Raw genomic sequence first — 14099 nt, forward strand, 5'->3', positions numbered from 1 at the left:
ATAGACACACACACACACACACACACACACACACACACACACTATACACACACATGTACGTACACACATACAGACACGCAGTACTATACACACACACATATTTTTTTACTTATTTTTTGTTTTCAGATATATGAGATTATTTTAACTAGTTGAATTAATATAACTAGTTTATTTTTAGTAAGAAAATTTAGGTATATGAGATTATTTGTACTAGTTAAATTAATATAACTAGTTTATATTTAGTAAGAAAATTTAGGTATATGAGATTATTTGAACTAGTTGAATTAATATAACTAGTTTATTTTTAGTAAGAAAATTTAGGTATACTAGTCGTCAACCCGTGCAAATGCACGGGCTAGGCACTCTATGTTACAGTTAAATAAAGCTCATACTATTATAGTTAAATACTCCCTCCGTTCCTCAATATAAGGTGTATTATTTTTTTAAAAAGTCAAACTTCTCTAAGTTTGACCAAGTTTATAGACAAAAATATTAATATCTAGAATACCAAATCATCATCATTAGATTCATCATGGACTATATTTTTACATTTTATATATTTAGTATTATGAATCTTTATATATTTTGCTATAAAGTTGGTCAAACATAGACAACAGTTGACTTTTTGAAAAACTAATACACCTTATATTTAGGAACAGAGGGAGTATTAGATTTGAAAAGTTATTCTGAACAAAATGCATCATGAAAGTTTAGGATTATAAACATAAAATAAATATTTTTGGGGGAATGTATATCACTGAGAGATGTTGGTAGACAAAAGAAGGGGCTAAAAAAACATTAGATGTTGGTAGATAAGAGTAGTGGCACTACTCCAAGGTAAGCATGTAAATTGCCAAGTTACCAACTTAAAGTCTTCATGTACCCTTGCCTACCATGATGCTTTTGCTCAGGTAACGATTTGTATTGACTTGCTCCCCGCATTATTTTAAAACTATTTTTCTATGACAACAGTGTTCATGAAAGGAAAGATTGTGACGGGCGAGATTATATGGATTCGGTTTGTAGCTTAGGAAAATATTATTGATAAGGTGCATGCAAGTCATTAAGAATGGGTGCAATCTCATCAACGATGCTCATTAGAGCGTTTATGAAAAATGTAAACTTCAGTTAACAACATGAGACATGTGGTAGAGAATAACATATTATGCCAAGGAGGATAATGTTTCTATTGTTGAGTACATCAACAAAACCATAATTGCACCCACAAACAAAAATAGACTGATAAATAAACGTGTTGGTATACATCATGTTTTGCAAGCAGCAGCTTTGCATATTTGGTTTAGCATACATTGATATGATCACGTTCTGTGGATTACATGTTGGATGCAGCAAAATCTGGGTAGCAAAGAAGAAATAAGCCAAGGATATTCTCAATACATTTTCTTGCTTGTCATTTAAAACCATCCTTGTGTTTTTTCTTCTTTTGCTAGGAATGCCATAAAAATGGATAGGACAACAAACAATGTATGTGAAAAACATAAGGGAATATAGATGTAGACCTTGATCAAGCAATTTAATCTTGCTCCAGCAAATCATATTACACTATGATGTTTCTCGCATTCCTAAGTTCAGTTAGTAAATAGCATCAGGAAGCACGGGAAATTAATTGTGAGAGCAAACTGGGATATATTACTTAGCGGCCTTGTGCCTTTCGGACATGGATCTGCGGGCGTGTGTTCTGTTCTTCTGGCCGGTTGACCCAGTAGCAAGCTTAGGCTAGCCAGCCCCGTTTGGTGCGTCCTCCGAGAATCAATCAAGGTGCTTAAATCCTTGTACTTGTGTCCCATCCATCTCCACAGGAGACAGAAAGATACACGATTAGCTGATGGTATTCAAATCAACATAAACTCTGTTCGCACCTATATATGACAGCAATTACTTTGTATGCACTTGATATTAACTTTCCTATAAAATAAATATACACATATAGCATTACTTATTTCCTTTTAATATAAAGTACACAAATATAGAATATCGGAAAGTTTTTGATGTTACTATGACAGTACACGACAAAAAGAATACTAATTTTCTATCCCTGTATATTCGAAGAGTTGTAATTATTAGCAACCATGGTATTTGTACTCATTTACTTCCTTTCGATATACTCACTAAATATGAATCACAGTATCATCAATCTTTGTGAACCCATCAGTTGTCTATTTTTCCTTGGAAGCTTTGCTAACTTGCATTGACCAGCTTATCCCAGCACAAGTTTTACAAATATTCCACTTCCATGTGGTGGAGAATAGAAGATAAACGTGGCAGTGGAAGATCTATACATTTGTAGAAAGATATGATTACACCAATAAATACTTACCTGTCTGACGTCCTAGCTTGCTCATCATGTTACACATTTATGCATGCATCCATGGCGTACATGATATATGCTATGGCATGGATCTGAGCATGTGGTCTGCAATTGAAACAGTTTCTTGTGCAACGGCTGCCCATGCTGCCGGGAGAGATGTGACCTTGGAAACTGGGGCTAGGGCGTTAGAAACCGTGTGGCTCCCGAGGGAATCATATATAGTCAAGAGATATTAATTATAAGTACACCTGATGGGCATAGTTGTGCTCCGGTCCGATCTCGATGAGGCATCCAGAAATTGTACGTCAGAAGATTATGAGTTTGATCCAAATCGTGATTAGGTTGAATTCAAGCACAACCAAAAATTGTACGTCAGAAGATTGATGGTTTGATCCAAATCGTGATTAGATTGAATTTGACCACAACCAGATCACAAGAGAGATGCAAAACAATTTAATCAGAATCCAAATTAAAAAAATTGGATGGCAGAACGGCAAAAACGTAATTAGTGCAAAATAGTTTTAGGACGAATCAGATCTAGATAGGTAAAACAAATTTGAGGCAGTAAGCGTCCTTACCACGCCAGAGCCATGCCCTGCTTGCTCTACATTAGTTTGGTTTCTATACTATGTGGGGGAGGGGTTCGAGAGAGGAAAGGACAATGGAATAGTTCCATGGGGATTAGATGGAAATAGGAGAGGAAGGATGGTGGGCTAGAGATTTGTTTTTCCACGGGGGAGAGAGACGGACAGACGGAATATTTTCCATCGTGGGGAGAGAAAAAAGAAGGAAGGGACAACAGAATACTATTGGTCCCACCAGATTTTGTTAGATTTAATCTACACCGTTATAACTTGGTCCCACCAGATAAACGGTTCCTAATTTCTAATTAACGTGGTAATTTTTTGGGAATCTGTAATGATTTACTCTACACCGTTATAACTTGCTCCCACCAGATAAACGGTTCCTAATTTCTAATTAACGTGGTAATTTTTTGGGAGTCTGTAATTAGTATAGGTATAGATGAGATTATTTGAAGTAGTTGAATTAATATAACTAGTTTATTTTTAGTAAGTAAATTTAGGTATATGAGATTATTTGAACTAGTTGAATTAATATAACTAGTTTATTTTTAGTAAATGCTTAGTTGAGCTAGTTAAATTAATAGAACTAGTTTATTTTTAGTAAATGCTTAGTTGATCTAGTTGAATTAATAGAACTAATTTATTTTTAGTAAGAAAATTTAGGTATATGATATTATATGAACTAGTTGAATTAATAGAACTAGTTTATTTTTAGTAAGAAAATTTAGGTATATGAGATTATTTGAACTAGTTGAATTAATAGAACTAGTTGAAAATTTAGTAAATGCTTAGTTGAATTAGTTGAATTAGTTGAATTAGTTGAATTAGTAAGTGTTTAATGTTTCACCTATATGAACATATATAGGAAATGTCATCTGACGACGGAAAAAATTTCATTATGTGCGAATACTGTGAAGACCAATGCGTCCTGTGCAACAGAAATTTCCTTGTTGACGATAGGCAATTCAGCATCAAGCTGGATGAGACCTTCGAATTCGATATAGTAAGTCACAACGACAAGTCCGTTTTCGTAATTAAGCATGACTTATATATGCTTCATTTGCCTGACTTATAGTTTTTAATTTTCACTATTCTACTAGCGCATCCCTTGACATGCAAGAATTTTTGTCTTGGATAAGATAGGTTTCAATGATATGGAAACTATGGAGGTAAAGAGAGTTTACCTGAAAACTGAGCATGGTTATACTTTCAACGTCAAAGTATACAATGCAAAGACGTACACCTATTTTGAATGCAAAACTTGGCAAGCACTATGCAAGGCTTATGCATTTGAGCCTGATATGGTTATCACCTTTTATATTCGTCCGGAAGATGATATTGAAGGTAATAGAGACATATTGGTCGATGTGCAGACGCCTCCAGTTCTACCATTATGTGAGTTCTTCTCAACTATATTTTTGTCTTTGATATTGCTTATTCAAAAATAATTGACAACTAATTTCTCTTGAAAGCTTATTTCCATAGAGCAAACATGTTCGGCGCTTGGTAGACAGGACCTACTATTTTCCCGGAGCAGAACTAAACTGCGAGGAGATAAGTCATCCTGTTTCATGGCTTGAGGATCTTCATACTGTTAAGACAAAAAAATTCCTGGACTTAGAAATTTTAGTACTCAAAACGTGCGACCAATAGTGATCGTATTGAACTACAGTCACATCTATTTAGGAATGATGGTAAGATTTTTACTATTTGTCCTCAGTGCATCTTTTGCATACATATTTTTTTTGCTAAACTTTCATTGCTAAGTATATTAATTAATTATGTACTATACGATGTTCTTCAACAGGGACTCCCAATGACAGTTGTGCCTCAGGGGATCGAGACTAAAGGTCGCATGTCAATTGTTAGCTTACGGCCAAGATATCCTGCATTACACATGAGTGCATTCAGGATTTCTAGAAGTGATGAATGCTTAATAGTGAAAGATTGGAGGAAAATTGTTAACGATCGCAGAGAAGTACTAGGGGGCAGCAATGAGAAGCGCATCCCACGATTAGGAGACAGGTTCATCTGCATGCTCCAGTATGATGAATCAGGAGACCTATACATGTTCTATGCTATTTTACCTGAGAGAGAGCAGCAGGAGTGATTTAGCTAGTTCATGCTCTTAGTACTTGTCCTTTCATGTCCGTGTTCTTCGTTCTGAACTTAATCTCCAAGAGTGATTTGCTTTTGTGGTGTTATATATGAACACTTATAATATCATGACAATAATGTTGAAGTCGATGATATTTTTGCTTCTGGTACAAGTGAATGTTTCTTCTTTAAGCTAGTGTTGGTGGTGATTAGATAGCGGTAATGACTATGATGATTAAATAGTGATAATGACGACTACGATGATTGTTAGCTAGCTAGCTAGAGTATATATATGACATATCCATATATATTATATATACTTGATCACCTAATTAGGTGATCAAGTATAATATGGATATGGATTTAACAACTCGTTATAATGTAAAACAATCACTAAATTAAACTGAAAACACAAAATTAAAGGAAAAAAACCAAACATTTAGTACTAAAGCCCTGCGCGCACCCGGGCCTGGCTCGTGCCACGTGTTTGCACTTTAGCGTCGGTTCGTGACGAACCGGTACTAAAGGGGGGGGGCTTTAGTCCCCACTCTTTAGTGCCGGTTGGCGAACAGGCACTAAAGGCCGTCACGAACCGGCACTAAAGGACGGTTCTGCACTAGTGACCATATGATTCACTAGTGGCTTCTATCAAGATAGCATAAGTATTACGGTGGGTGAACAAATTACAGTCGAGCAATTGATAGAAAAGTGCATAGTTATGAGAGTTTCTAGGCATGAGCATGTATATAGGCATCACGTCCGCGACAAGGAGATCGAAACGATTCTGCATTTAATACTATTACTCCACACATCGACCGCTATCCATCATGCATCAAGAGTATTAAGTTCATAAGAACAGAGTAACTCATTAGGCAAGATGACATGCTATAGAGGGATAACCTCAAGCAATATGATATAAACCCCATCTTTTTATCCTGGATTGCAACAATACAATACGTGCCTTGCTGCCCCTGCTATCACAGGGAAAGGACACCACAAGATTGAACCCAAAGCTAAGCACTTCTCCCATTGCAAGAAAGATCAATCTAGTAGGCCAAACCAAACTGATAATTCGAAGAGACTTACAAAGATAACAAATCATACATAAAAGAATTCAGAGGAGATTCAAATATTGTTCATAGATAATCTTGATCATAAACCCACAATTCATCGGATCTCGCCAAACACACCGCAAAAAGAATTACATCGAATAGATCTCCAAGAAGATCGAGGAGAACTTTGTATTGAGATCCAAAAAGAGAGAAGAAGCCATCTAGCTAATAACTATGGACCCGAAGGTCTATGGTAAACTACTCACCCTTCATTGGAGAGGCTATGGTGTTGGTGTAGAAGCCCCCCGTGATCAATTCCCCCTCCGGCGAAGCGCCGAAAAAGATCCCAAGATGGGATCTCATGGGTACGGAAGGTTGCGGCGGTGGAAATAGGGTTTTGTGGTGCTTCCGGACATTTTTAGTGTACGTGAGTATATATAGGCGAAGGAAGTCGGTCAGAGGAGCCACGAGGGGCCCACAAGGGTGGGGGTGCGCCTACCCCCTAGCGCGCCTCCCTGCCTCGTGGCTGCCTCATTTCTTTCTTGACATCCACTCCAAGTCTCCTGGATTGCATTTGTTCCAAAAATAACTCTCACGAAGGTTTCATTCCGTTTGGACTCCATTTGATATTCCTTTTCTGTGAAACACTGAAATAGGCAAAAAACAGCAATTTGGACTGGGTCTCCGGTTAATAGGTTAGTCCCAAAAATAATATAAAAGTGTATAGTAAAAATCCAATTAAACATCCAAAACAGGTAATATAATAGCATGGAACAATCAACAATTATAGACATGTTGGAGACGTATCAGTGAGCGAGCGGCAGCGGCACTGAGGAACTAGAGCCGTGGCAGCGGCCTGATTATGCGGTGTCGGCGGCTAAGTTACGAATGCAGCAGCGGTGCTCGAAGTAGGCGAGGAGAACCCAATAGTGTGACGAAGACCGGCGCGGACGGTGGCGTTCCGGCGCAGAGGGAGGCAGCGAAGCACTACCATGAGAAGTCGACGCGTGGTGACGGCGGAGTGTACAGCGGGCCGCGGTGCTACGCCTGAATGGACGATGCAGCGGTGGCGGGCAGGTCGGGGCGACAGTAGGAAGACCTCGGGGCGGCGGCGTGGACCTCGTGCCGTGTCTCTACGGCCCGAAGGGGCGGTGCAGCGGTGGAGCACGGGTCGAAGCAACCGCGGGGACGGCCTCGGGGCGGCAGCCTGGACCACGTGTCGAGACACTACGGCCCGAAGGGATGGGGCAGCGGCAACATGCGAGTCGGTGCAGCCGCAGAGAGAACAACGGGGCAGCGGTGCTGCGACCTGACGGGGCGACACAAAGGCAGCGCGATGCTTGATCGGTGAAGATGCGCGTATACTCAGAATCTTCATAGGAATCTACGAAGGCCCGCGCGACGATTGATCATGTCGGTCGCGGGACACTGATGAAGGCACATATACATTTGATTAGACTAGACATGCGACGAAGATGAAGTCAGGCGCGAGGACATAATGGAGTTAGCGAAGTGCACTGGGAGGACGATCGTGCGCGGGCCGCAGACGAAAAAAGGTCTGCTGATTGATTGATTCTGCACATGTACGTGCATGTTGTAGACATGCTAATTTTAGGAGATATGCCCTAGAGGCAATAATAAATACTATTACTTATCTCCGAATTCATAATTATGTTTATGTTCCATGCTATAACTGCAATGATTCTCGAGTCTGCAATATCCACGAGGCTCGGAGGAAGACTCATATGCACGTGTGGAATAATAAACGGTAAGAAGTATTCCTAGTTTGGCCGCTAAGACTAGCTCAAGTGTTGCATGATGGTTCTGTTTTCCTGATCATGGGCATGTCTATGCCAGCAACTTTGAGGGCACAATGTTAAGAGAACATTTGTGTTGAATCGACCCGGTTTGATGTTATGCTATGAGATTCATTCGTCAGAAGTTAATGGTAAATAACACAGAGATGGTTAACGTTTGCATGATTCCTTAGACCATGAGAGTATCGAGTTTCTTCATGCTTGCTTCATGAACTTTGAGGTTTGTTAAACGTCATTCGTAAATGGGTGGCTATTACGGCGGCTTACGGGTTCATGGAAAAGTGTGTCAAGTAACTTGATAGCTCAAGATTGGGATTTTCTCCTCCGACGATGGAGAGATATTCTCAGGCCCTCTCGGTGATACGGTATCCATCATCTTTGGCCAGACACAATGAGATTTGATCACAGGGATGCCGGAACACGGAAACGAGAAAAGAGAACCAAACCAGTAACGAGGTAACTAGCATAGTGGACAAGTTGTTGATCCACGGGGATGCAAGTAAATCTCACCTCGGGTCTTTGTAACATATCGCGAAGCAATAGGAATAGCACACAGCAACTGGAGGTTCACTCAAATATTCATTCGTGTGGGTATAGGGGTCAATATGGGTGTCCACGGCTTCGATGTTGATCATTGATCGGAAGGGGTTCCGGGTCATGTATATACTTCACCGAACCTATAGGGTCACACGCCTAAGGGTCATCTATCTGTTGAATACTAGACAAGGAGTCTGAGAGAAAATCACCGAAAAAGTTTCGGACACCGGAAAAGTTTCGGACAGCGGAATCGTACCGCAGAGAGAGGTCATCGGATAAGTTTCGATGACACCGAAAAGATGTTTCGGGATATACCATTAAGTCAAATTGGTTTCGGCACATGCTTGATAATTCTTGGAGGGTGCTAGAATCATTCTGGAAGCCTTTTGGAATTTTCTGAGATAAAAACCGGAAATGTTCCGGAGCCACTTCAGATGCGTTTCGCAGATGAAAATCACTAAAACTGGAATTGTTTTGGAACGCGTTGAAAACCATTTTAGTGGGTACTGGAAATTTTCTTATCCCACATAAATATTTTTAATTCGATCAGACGCTGAAAAATGTCGTCGTGAATAGTGAAAGTGCTTTTTGGGATATTTTATGGAAAGCCACCTTTTGGGGCTTTGCACAAAAGATCAAGGGATGACATGGATGGATTGGGAGGCCCTCATGGGCCCCCCCAAGGTGTGTGGCCCGCCACACATGGGGCTCTACCTTGGAGCCCCTCTTGTTCCTTGGTTTCACTCTTATGCCCTTGAGGAAGGACTTCATTCATGTGCATTTTGGGTTTTTGTGTTAAACTACCCTACCCCTTCGGATTTCCTATAAATAGAGGTGGAGGGGCAGCCCTCCACACTCACTCTTTCTGACATACAAATGTCATGCATGATCTGGCTTCTCTCTCCCTCCCAGCGAAATACTTTCGTAGAGCCGAAAGGCTGTCTAGGTCCCGAATAGATGACACCGTATGTGTGCAACTTTGTAGAGAGATCGTAGTTTCAGTCTTAGTTCATGAGTGCCTGCCGAAGGGCTGTCCGTGTGATCGTCCAAGTTTTGAAGGTCCTCCCGAAGGGCTGTCCGAGTGACCGTTCGAGTTTCGAAGGTCCTCCCGAAGGGTTGTCCGCGACACCATCCGGGGGGGCTGTTCGACCGCCTCCCGGAGGGCTGTCTGAGGAGCAGATGAGGTTATACATCCTCGCGGTTGGGAGGTTGTAAATCCTAGCTGCGGGGATCTGCACCGCCGCTCGTCATCGATTCTACTTCCCGCTGCGCTACGAGTCGGTAATGAAAAAGATTTAACCATGTATGCAGTCTCCATAGTGCTCCTTGGCTTGTGCGTAGGTTGGAAATTTTTTGTTTTCTGCTGCGTTCCCCTACAGTGGCATCAAGAGCCGTGCTATGCGTAGATGCATGTTACGATCTAGAATACATGGAGATGTAAGGGTATTGCATAATATAATTTTGGAGTAGATGAGATCTATTGCTGAAAATTATTTATGCGTGTGCAGATGAAATCTGTTACCCGACGTTCTTGTTGCTTCCCTAGAGTTTGTGTTTGCTCAATCTCGAGTCAGTATGGTGGAATTTGACAAAGTTCTGGCAATCCGTGATCCTGATTGATCATGGAAGTGCTATTAGTTCTTTGGGTTCTGACGTAGTCAAAAGAAAGATGACATTCGCAGATGAAAGTGCATTGCAGATATGATCTGCACGGGGGTCATGCGTATGATGAAGTTTAGTATGGGGCTCGAGATTTAATTATCTCGTGTTTCATACACCCCGAGATGTTAATCTAGCAACTTGAATAATCATACTTGATGATAAAACGTTGGTAGCTGCGGTTTAAGTCGAAACCTTGGAAGCCACGAAAAACAAGTTTTTGCATGAACCGATTAGAAACGTCTAACTTGGTTTGGAAGGAGGGTTTGCATGTGCATGTGATGTGGTATAGCAATGCTCATATTGAATTTGATTATGTATGAGATGACTATATGATGTAATTAACATGACCCGCGTGTCATGATTTGGCATGATGGCTGGAGCCATATGATTGCACTGTAATGACCTGCATGTCAACCTTAAGTAATGCATTCATTTTATCCGCCATGGAGATAGCAATATTATCTGGTGCATCGACAAGGTGGTGGCAATCTTAGCGAAGGTGAACGCCGAAGCAAATGTCGAAGACGAAGAAATGAAAGACTTCTCCGTCAGAAAGGGCTATACCATATCATGCTATTATGAATTGCCTGAGATGTTTATCCCTTATGATGCACCCTTCTTGATTGCGCGGTAGTCGCTTTTTATTAGGGTGATCTCTCACAAAAATATCAAGTAGTTAGTGTTCACCCAAGTGTAGCACCGTCTGAAATTCGTATCTTTTCGGGGTGCGCCATGTACACATGAGCACGAACGAATCGAGAGGAATGAGGCGGGTGAGGTCAGACCTCGCAGCAAGATCACTTGGTTGCCTTTGACGTTCAGGCAGGAGAGTCCTGAGCTCTGAACACGCCCATCGAAAGATGAACAAGAATCACATAGAGATGTGATCGGCAAGTTGGCCTACCAATTGAAATTCGTGTCATCAGTGATGAACCTGTCAATGGCATCGAATAGAAATATGGATCTTGAATCAATCTAAATCAATTATGAGAGATATTGATTTGAGTGGGAGCGCACTGTTGAATTAACATGCTTAATTGTCACTGCAATTAATTATGAACACTGTCTAAGTGTTTCTTGCAAAATAGTTGTAGAATAATGGCTCGCGTTTCCACCTTCCCTGTTAAAATTGAATAGCTATTAAATATCTGGTTAAAACTTTACGATTGGTAACGTAATGTGAGGATTGTCCTCGAAAGTGCCGAGAAGGACTTTGTCCTATCGCATGCTTTCCGTATACTCCCGGTAAAAGCAATGGATGATGAGACTCTCGTCCTTCGATCCAAAAGCTAGAATTCCGTTGCGGTCAAGTGCAATTTGTTTCCTTCCATGAAACTCGAACTTCGAAAGTTGGGATAGTTATGTGATATTCATGGAACTGAAAATTAATTTTCAGATACAAACAAAGGTTGAAAGATATGAAATATCCAAGGCAATGTTTAATTGCAAATTATTAGTAAAGTGTTTACTATGCATTAGACTGAGAAGAGAGGGATCCGGAAGAACGCCTGTCATATGATGAAAGGTGAATAAAACAACAACTTAAAGAGAAAGGAAGTGTCCAAAGGGTGTTAGTGTGACTTACACGCCTAGGAAGTCCGGGGCTAACGCCACTCTTAAGTTGGGTGCTTCTTTTGCGAGTAGGAGAAATACTAAAAGTTAAACTGTTAGAAGCATAAAGGCAGAAAGAAAGATGACTGGAATATCCAGCTCATGTATGAATGTCATGCAAGTTTTTGATGTATAAGTAGGCTGGTCAAAGATATAGTTCTTGGGAATTATGGTTAAACATGTTAATCACTATTTCTTGGGTCTTGTCAGTTAATCACAAAGATACCCGCTTGATTGCATTCTGTTGCGAATCAATGTAAGAGCTACTATGGCCTAAAAAGACTAGCCAGAAATGAGGTTAAGGTATACACAGGGAACATAGTAAATGTTACCATACCTTCCATCGGTGTATTGCCGTCTATATTTATTTTCATAATTCATTTAGAATTTTACAAACTCTAGCCCATTGCATCAGGTATCTTGCAAGAAGGTTGTTCATAAGAGAACTTTTGATGATCGATTTTATGAATAACACAAGGGGCATACTTCCATTATAAATGAGATGTATATTATGAATATTGATAATAATAAAATACCTCTGGTTTTACTTTCATATTTAATTTTAGAGTTTCATACACTCTAGCCCATTGCACAATGTTTGTTGCAAAAGAGTTGTCCATAAAACCAACAACTGTTGTTAAGTATTATAAATAACATGAAGGGCCATGCTTCCATCCAAGATGGGATGTATGTTATGAATATTGATGGTAATATGATACATCCATAACGCTGACGCTAAATGTCGCGAGACTACGAGAATACCACGCATGTGTGGCACTACATTTGGTCACATTGGAGAAACCCGCATGGAAAAATTCCATTATGATGGATTTTGAAGTTGTTTGATTTTGAATCATCTAACACTTGCAACTTTCCTCCGAAAAGTGAAGTGGCTGAAATACCGTTCACAGGCCATAAGGAACGAGCAACAAACTTATTGGTGATCACACATTTTGATGTGTGTAGTTCAATAAATGTTGTTGCAAGTGGTGGATTTATTTATCTTCAGAAATGACTCAAGTAGATATATGGATATTTACTTGATGAGACGTAAGTCTGGATCTTTTGAAATCATTCGAAAGGTTTAAAAAATTAAGTAGAAGTTATTGTAACAAGAAAATTATGTTTCTGCAATTTGATTGCACAAAGGAATATTTGAGTTACATGTTTAGCGAATGTCTGATGAGTTGTGAAAGGGGTTTCATAACTTGCACCTCCCAGAACACCACTGCAAGTGAAAAGTCCATGGAGATGTAATCTAACCATTTATGACATTGTAAGATTAAAGATGACATAAATAAATTTTCCATTATCCCTTTTAAAGTGATGCTTTAGAGACTGCGACTTTTACACTGAAAAGAGCTACATCGAGTCTGATGAAATGAAGCCATGGTATGGTACGCCCAACCATGTTATATCTTTTCTTAACATTTGGAATATGGGACTTGTGTAAAAGGTTACAATCCTATTCCAAATCAGACAAGTGCTACTTTGTAGGTTATACCAAAATGTTGGGTATTCCTCCCTCACTATACCGAGGCAAATAGTTTTGCCGGGAAACACTGTGCTTTTAAAGAGAATGGTTCTTTCAAAAAGGTGAGTGGGAGAATAGTGCAACTAGACGAGATAAACAGTATCTTCATCATCAGATCAAAGGAAAGAGACCTTAGAAGTAATTCCAGAGTTTCCTACTGCGACTAATACGGAAGTCTCTACAATAAAATGTATGAACTTCGGTCGAACTTGCAGCTGAACCACGTAGGCAAGGCTCGTGCAAACCTCTTAGGTGCGCAAATGAGATATTGTTGTTAGACAACATTATACCTACGATACACAAGGAAGCGTTGATGGGCCCTGACTCCGGAATTGGCTAAATGCCAATACAACCCGAGTTAGTTTCCATATAAGTGATTCAAGATTAATACCTTGATACACCTTTCGGAAGACTTAGAGTCTAATGAATATTTATGGAACTTAAAACTGATACGGATAAAAATGTTTTATCCATAAAGCTCGACTTGTTGAAATAACAACTTCATGAGTTGACTACGATGAGGTTGTTTTCATCGTAGCGATGCTTAAAGTCGGTTCGGGTTGAACTAGAAATTAATACATATTTCAATCATGAGATATGAAACATGGATAACAATAGGATTTCCATCTGATGGAAATGAAACCAAGGACTTGCATGTGTTATAGTCCAAGGCATTTTGTCTATCCAGAGGATACTAGTCAAAGTGCAAACTCAGAGTTCCAGCGATGGACAGAAGAGAGCAAAATGGAGTTGGAATCTTCATCCTTTGATGAAATCACTAGTAGAAAAGGGGGCAATGGTCTAGGCCGGGTCAGCCCATTAGTCCCAATTCAATCCAGAACTGGGACCAATGGGGGCATTGGACCCGGTTCGTGA

This window comes from Triticum dicoccoides, chromosome 7B, assembly GCF_002162155.2.
Source record: "Triticum dicoccoides isolate Atlit2015 ecotype Zavitan chromosome 7B, WEW_v2.0, whole genome shotgun sequence".
Taxonomy (NCBI): domain Eukaryota; kingdom Viridiplantae; phylum Streptophyta; class Magnoliopsida; order Poales; family Poaceae; genus Triticum; species Triticum dicoccoides.